Below are 7,868 nucleotides of genomic sequence, written 5' to 3'. Positions count from 1 at the left end.
CAGTCTCTTTGGACAGAGCTGGCCTGAGGCTAAAAATAGCCCTGCGCAGAACCTAGTCCTGACAACGCCTTCTTCCTTTTATCTATTTATACCACACCATCAATGGACGCCGTTATATTTTCACCCAGTCCTTTGCCATGGTGTCATGCTTCCTAGATTCAGTGAGAAGCTCCGTACAAACTCTTGAGGGTGGATGATCTGAAATGATAGAAATATCAGGCTGACAACTGTATCATACTTGTAAAGTTAAACCTCTATATCTGTGTTCCTTCATGACCCTTTTACCAAACTGAAAGACACCTAAAATCGACACCTGATGCTGCAATTTCGGTGATGGTTTTATTCTTCGGCCAAAGGACACTAAGCATTCAGAACTGAACTGCACAGCAGCAGGGTCGAGTGAATGTTGCTGAGCAGACTGAGCAGAGGCTGCGTGTGCTGCCATGCGCCTCTGCTCAGGCCTGCACAAGCCCAGCACCTGTTTACACCCCAGGGACTGGACCAGGACAGCTGGTGTGGAGTGTGGACAGAGCGTGTGTGTGTGTGTGTGTGTGTGTGTGTGTGTGTGTGTGTGTGTGTGTGTGTGCGTCTGTGCAAGATCAGGGGCAGATGGGCTGTGAGAAGGGCAAGTTTTGGGTCCAGGGCTAAGGGGTGGGGGAGGTTGGGGGAGGTCTGGACAAAAGGCTGAATGCGTAATGATGGTATACAATCTGATGGATAACAAAGGTATTGTGTTGGACTGCACTCTGGGTGCATGGGAAGCAGCCCAGCTTCAGTGGGGAGTGGGAGGATCAGGTGGACTTTGCACTGTAGTGAGAAGTGGAGGAAGATGGGCATTTTATGGCTTTGTGTAACCACAATAAAACAACACTGATGGCAACCTGATGTATTTGATCTAGACCGTCTGGAATGTGTTTTTAGGAATTTTATAAAGGACCTTAAAGACTGTGCAGTAGTTCTCATACTTTACAATCATTACAAAGTCAATCTGTCACAGTTTGCCCATCTAGAAATTTTGGCATGGTAACATCCTCTACTCCATGGTAAGTTCAATACTTATCACAAGCTGAATTTATCAGGTTCACCGTAGTCTGGTTGGTATGTTCAGAAACTGGGTCAGCAGTTTGGTTCGAGCCACCCTGCATTACACGGTCCAATCCCCCAGGGCGTCCACATGCCAGTTCCTGTGACATGCTGACGTTTAATTATGGCCACACCCATTTCAGGCAAACACCCCTGCTCTAATTTCCTCTTACTTCTTGTACTGAAGTCAGATATTATAAGATGGTGCTGTTGTTTATACATACTTCGTCGACATTACATTACGTTATAAATAAACTGGGATTCAGAGGAAATTATATCTCATGATTACATATCCGTTCTCTTTCGTTCTTGAAAGTAGTTTATACAGCAAAGTATACCGTTGATTATTTATTTTCTAATTTGTCTTTGAAGAAACGTGACTTATTATTTATCCATTAATGAAGATCATTACAAAGACTGTGAGGATTGGATTGATGCTATATTAATGGCTTGAAATAACGAGTTAGGTTCTAATGTATAGGACTATCTCATAAGTCCATTCGATGAGCAATAAACAAAGAGCCTAAAATTTCATGTTATAACTATCTGTTGACATCTAGTGGTCAGATCCATTATTGCACAGCTAAACCAATTTGGCTTGATAAACTGTTTAATGTTAAACAAAACGTATTTTTATGATATGGTGTGAAAACATATAGAAATCAGAAATGTCAAACAGAATGATTCTGTTAAATATACAATATATGTGATTCTGAGCCACTAATAGTTACACATGTAACAACTGATAGGTACGCATGAACAATCACATTAAAAAAACAAACAAACAAGAGCATATAATATGTTGTCATAATTCTACTTGACATGTTTCCACACACACACAGACACCCACCCACACACACACACACACACACACACACACACACACACACACACACACACACACACACACACACACACACACGATTTCATACTCACTGCCTGTTCATGCCTTAGAAAACTGTCCCTGTCATACAGCATGTATACACACTATCACCTTCTCCAAACATGATGGAAAAAAGTCCAAAGTTCAACAGTGGTATTTATTTTCATAGAGGTACGGAACACTGTCTCAGACTGGAGCGGTACAGAGGAGGTAAGCATGCTCTGGTGTATCTAATACTCCAAAACCCAGAGGGCAAAACCCCTATTTGGTACATGAGGCAAGCCTAGCCCCATGCACCTCTCTCTGGGGACACTTTAAGCCAGCCGCGGGCCACATATCCTAACTGCCTTGCTGATCGAGGCGATCCATCTCCAGCACAGCCTGACCCTGGCTCAGTCCTGCACACGCCCATGTCCCAGGAGATGCAGATCTGCAGTAAATGAGTGGGTTGGGTATTCATGCGCTTCATGATGAGTGAGGGTATGAGAGCACATTCAGCCTCAGGCTTTAATGAAGGAGGAATGGAAGAATTATTGGCCTGGACACTGTCTACAGCTGCTGAACACACACCTTGCACACACATGCACACACAATTGTGTTAATATCTTTAAGAGGGCTTTCAGATGAACTGGATCCTTAATCATAAACCTAAGCTTAGCATCAACAGTCAAAGAGAAATATTCTAGAAATTGGTTGCTAGTTTGTTTTTTCAAACAAATGATGCATGTTGTTTAAAAGAATAAGACTTTTCCTTATAGTGGCCAGAAAAATGCCCCCATCAGTACACACTTGAGGGCTTCAAACACACTTGAGGGCTTCAAAAGCATTTCTTCCTACTAAACTAATTATTATGAAATTACTTTTAGCACAATCATCACAGAGCCCCCTGCTATGAGGCAGTGTTTTTGTATGCATGAAATTGCCTAAGCTAATATGGGTTATGAAATGGGGCTAATGCTGTGGATAATTCTGACTACGACGCACACCAGCGTTATTTTCCATGAAATTGGGGCCTGTCTCTGCTGAGGAGCCCGACAGCGGTTTGCTTGTAAATGGCTATGTATGGGTAATTAAGCATTACTCATGAACATTAAAACATGCTTACTGTGGCCAGCCGCCGGCTGGGGAATGTGTCCTCTCTTGTGAATACAGAATAACTCCGTACAGAAGGTTTAAAAAATTGCAAAGAGGTCATCTCAGTAACTGGTTCCCTATTCTCTTCTGCATAAACTCAACCATTTAGAAAGTGTAAAAGTCACTGCGTAATACATGTTAAAAAGCACAGCCCGCAGCTCACTAAGTCGGACTGTCTTCCTCTTTTTTTGGGTTTTGTTTACATTAATGGTTCAGGAGTATTGCTGCACTCCTCAAATCCGATACTACACTAACAACTAAGACTTTTTTGTAAAAATTTATTGTCGTACAAATTGGTGAGGCTCACGAAGCAAGCTACATAATGCTTAATTAGTTCACAACAGCACTGCCATTACCTCATGCATCGTTTCATTAATTTGATGCAATTCTGGACTGATGCTCCAAGCAATGCAATAAAATAGTAACTACCATTGCCACAAATCGTGAATGTTACTTTTATGGTTTAATAAATGTAATGGATATGAACTGTTTTGCACTGAACTCTGTTTATGTGACCTAGTGATGATGGTCCAGTCATACTTTGCTTCTGGTACTTTTCCAGTAAATTACATAAATCTCATGTTGGTTTTGGATCATTTAAATTATTGTTTAGTGAAAAACCAACCCGATTTCTCATGGGAAAAAAATGGCTGTTTTTTAACCATGCACATGACTTTTATTATAATGATGCAAGAGTTAAGGAATTACCTGCTGCGTTTCAGAAGATTGAATGTCGTCTGCTCTTTACAGTAATGCCATGTAAACAGTGTAAAACGGGAGTACTGACAAGCACACGGCCCATTCAAAGTTCTTTTATGTAATGTGTGAATGATTAATGATTACTTCTTTTGGAACATCTAAAGAACTTTCTTTCTCTCCCTTCCTCTCAATCTCCCTCTCCCTCTTTCTCTTTCTAACTGTCTCTCCTTCACAGTCATTAGTGCAGCTCCTCCAGTCTCTAGACAACATTCTTCACAGTCTTCCGGCAGGGAGTGACAGCAGTGAGTGTCCACGCACAGACCGCTCCAACACATACAGAGGCAAGAGCGGCTACTGACGAACGATCGCACGTGGGCGCCCAGCGTGGACACGCGTGAGGCCGTGTGGGTTTGCACGAGGATGTCAAACGCGTGGCGGAGATTGCTGGGGGAAGGGCCTCGGGACCCGCACGGACCCCTAGTGCGAGCTCGTCGGCTGCCTGTTGCAACCCCACTGTTTATTTCTGCAGAAGACCCGCTAAAATGCGGTGGATTCCAACCGTCGCATTTGGGTATGACGACTGGGCGCTACATGTCGGCACAGTGGGGAGGGAAAAGAGGAAGATAGTATGAGGGAGCAAATAATGGGAAGAGAGCAAGGGATGAAAAGAGAAGAGACTTTACTCTTGAAAATGGCTGGTAAGGTTGTAGGACTTGACTGGTTCTGGGTGTAACCACTGGTTTCAATTAGTATACCAAATAGTAATAATAAGAATAATATTAAAATAATATTTGTAGCAGTATCTATGAAATCTGCTGTAAGATGTATCTCGGTGCTGTAGGCAGGGAACCTGCTTGTCTAACCACTCTTTACACAGCGTAGCACACATTTTCTGTGCAAGTGTGCAGGAGAACTGCTGCGTCTCATTCCGAGCACGGCATAGCTACGATGGCAGTGTGTTCGGATCCGTATGTCACCCATTGCCCTTCCTCCCCCCAAAGCCTGGTCTCATTAGTGCCAGCTTTATGACACAGCTCTACCTAAATGCCGCGCATTTTTCCATTCGCCTTCCCACCCTGCACGGCACCCGCTGCCAAGCACACACACTCACCGCGTGTAGCTACACAGAGGCAATCACGGCCACAAGCTGGGTTGGGACGGGGAGGTCTGTACATTAACAAAAGCCTGAAGAATGCCATGACTGATGCGGAGGAATTGGCTCAAAGTAGGCGTGTAACTGCCCGCTCCTTTGGTACATTCGGATCTTCAGTAATAGATGAAAACAGCAACTATTCATTTTCAACATAACTACGATACAACTGTTTCAATGGAAGTACTCCAGTTTATCTTATGTTTACACAGCACGCTCAGTAAAACATCACTTAACGGACAAGGAAAAAGTTACAGCCGTAAACTCCCCAAATTGCTGTTATACTGTTATACTGGCTCATCATTAAACAGTGCTCCTCAGTGCACCTCCTTAATGGAGGCAATGTTTAGACTGAGCCAGATCTTTGTTTGACCCAATGAAGGTCTGCTGGGATCAAAACATTTGTTTCTCCACTAAAAAGCTACAGTGTGAGCAGATTTCCCTTTATCTTCAACTGAGCTCTTGACCTGGAAGAGGATGTGTGTCCGATTTCTCGAACCAGCACCTAGTTAAGAGAAGGATGTGTGTTCCATCACTGCAACTTTTATTCTGGCTCACCATCAGCGCGACAACCTAACAAATACCCCTATTTTGAAAACATAAGTATCCCAAACCAAGTGGTTTCTAACATAGTGATTTCTAATATAATATAGTTTCTAACTGTAAAAGTAAAAATGAAAAGTACTTTTTCCCGGCAGTAACAATTCTAAGGATCATGCCTAAATATTCTCAAATGCATACGTTCCTTACACGTGTATTTAGGTTATGGTACTACATATGTATTTTTGAGTACATGCATGCTCTGTCAAACTACACAGAATATATGTAAATTTTTCTGTGTCGTACCAAAACTTGTCCAACTTGACCTACATTGCTGTCAGGTAAAGAACACATTTGCGCCACAAGGTGGCGGTAGAATATTTTTGCAAGTGTGATTTTTCACCCGCGCTCTCGTATAAATATTCTACCAGCAGTTTTCCAAATATGGGGAATAGTGAAACGCTACCCTTATAGCACTTTTTCAGGGAGAATAACCTGTAAATGACAAATAGCATGACAAAATGGAACAGAAGAGAGAGCGCTACAGACATGCAAACGTCTCTATTTCAACCTTCACACAGGCTACCACAGAAGCACAAGAAAAGAGCACTGAATTGAAAGTAGTGACATGGGTTTCAGAGGAATATCGGACCTCCAAAGCAGCAGAGGAAGGGTGCCAGGGCACTCCAGTCTGGCATGATGTCATGTGCTGGTTATGGATGCATGCGCTCTTCTAGGCAGCCTCCTAAGCAAAGGGACTTAACATTTCCTGCTATCAGCATTACTGTGTCTTTAACCCCCCCCCCGGAGAACAGGGAGAAGAGGAGCAGAGAGACGAAACGACCTCCTCGCGCTTCATTCCGCGCTTGGTCTGGTTTTATGAAGGACGGGTTTGACTCCGTGTGAATAGTCAGGTGCAGTTCAATACTTGCTCTGAGTGACGTGGAGACCCTCTGCCCTGACTCGTGTGCTACTCCTGCGTCCTGCACTGAGCAGACTTTGGGCTTGAACTGGGAACTGGTCTTCCATTGCTGCTTGTGCGTTTTGAGAGTTGCGCATTTTCAACTCTGCACACATGTTTCTGATAGAGCTCAGAATTTCGCGGCACTGTCCTTAGGTTCTCATTCAGAAAGAAAGAGAGAGAGCGAGAGGAGTAGGAGAGAGAGAAGGGGGGAATGAGAGAAGCAGGAGAAGGGAAAAGACTTCCAGTGGGACTCACTGCAGTGGAAGCAGCTACTTTCTCCTGTGTCATAACATACTCTAAAGACATTGTGAAGTCGTTCTCTGGGGCGTTCTCTAAACACTGTCGTTTTCTGGGGCGTGCTCTAAAGACTGTGTCCTTCTCTTGGGCATTCTCTAAAGACTGTGTCATTCTCTGTGGTGTGCTCTAAAGACTGTGTCGTTCTCTGGGGCGTTCTCTAAAGACTGTGTCATTCTCTGGGGAGTGCTCTAAAGACTGTCATTCTCTGGGCCGTTCTCTAAAGACTGTCGTTCTCTGGGCCGTTCTCTAAAGACTGTGTTGTTCTCTTGGGCGTTCTCTAAAGACTGTCATTCTCTGTGGTGTGCTCTAAAGACTGTGTCGTTCTCTGGGCCGTTCTCTAAAGACTGTCGTTCTCTGGGGTGTGCTCTAAAGACTGTCGTTCTCTGGGCCGTTCTCTAAAGACTGGGGCGTTCTCTGGGGCGTTCTCTAAACACTGTGTCATTCTCTGGGGTGTGCTCTAAAGACTGTCATTCTCTGGGGCGTTCTCTAAAGACTGTGTCATTCTCTGGGGTGTGCTCTAAAGACTGTCATTCTCTGGGCCATTCTCTAAAGACTGTGTCGTTCTCTGGGGCGTTCTCTAAAGACTGTCGTTCTCTGGGGCGTTCTCTAAAGACTGTGTCATTCTCTGGGGTGTGCTCTAAAGACTGTGGCGTTCTCTGGGCCGTTCTCAAAAGACTGTGTCGTTCTCTGGGGTGTGCTCTAAAGACTGTTGTTCTCTGGGGTGTGCTCTAAAGACTGTTGTTCTCTGGGGCGTTTTCTAAAGACTGTGTCGTTCTCTGGGGTGTGCTCTAAAGTCTGCTCATTCACACTCCACTGTTTGAGCTGCACCTCGAGGCACACAAACAAATGATTTTACCCTCCTACCAACCAGTTCCCACTTGACTCCCCTTTGAATTCCATGAACGCAGTGCAGGCGCTCTGGCTGGGTGCAAGCCAATAGTGTGATACTTGTTTTTTCATGTGTATAATGATGTTACCCTGTTCTATTTTATTTATTGATATGCTTTAGCCATCATGCCAATAACGAAGACCTCAAACAGAACCACTTGAGCACAGTGATTCCCTCTGAGTTCACTATGAGAGGATGGCATTTTGTAGGGCTGGTACTTGAAAGCCTA

Source organism: Electrophorus electricus, chromosome 4 (assembly GCF_013358815.1).
Source record: "Electrophorus electricus isolate fEleEle1 chromosome 4, fEleEle1.pri, whole genome shotgun sequence".
NCBI classification, from domain to species: domain Eukaryota; kingdom Metazoa; phylum Chordata; class Actinopteri; order Gymnotiformes; family Gymnotidae; genus Electrophorus; species Electrophorus electricus.
The sequence above is the reverse complement of the archived record's forward strand: the minus strand, read 5'-3'. Positions refer to the sequence as shown.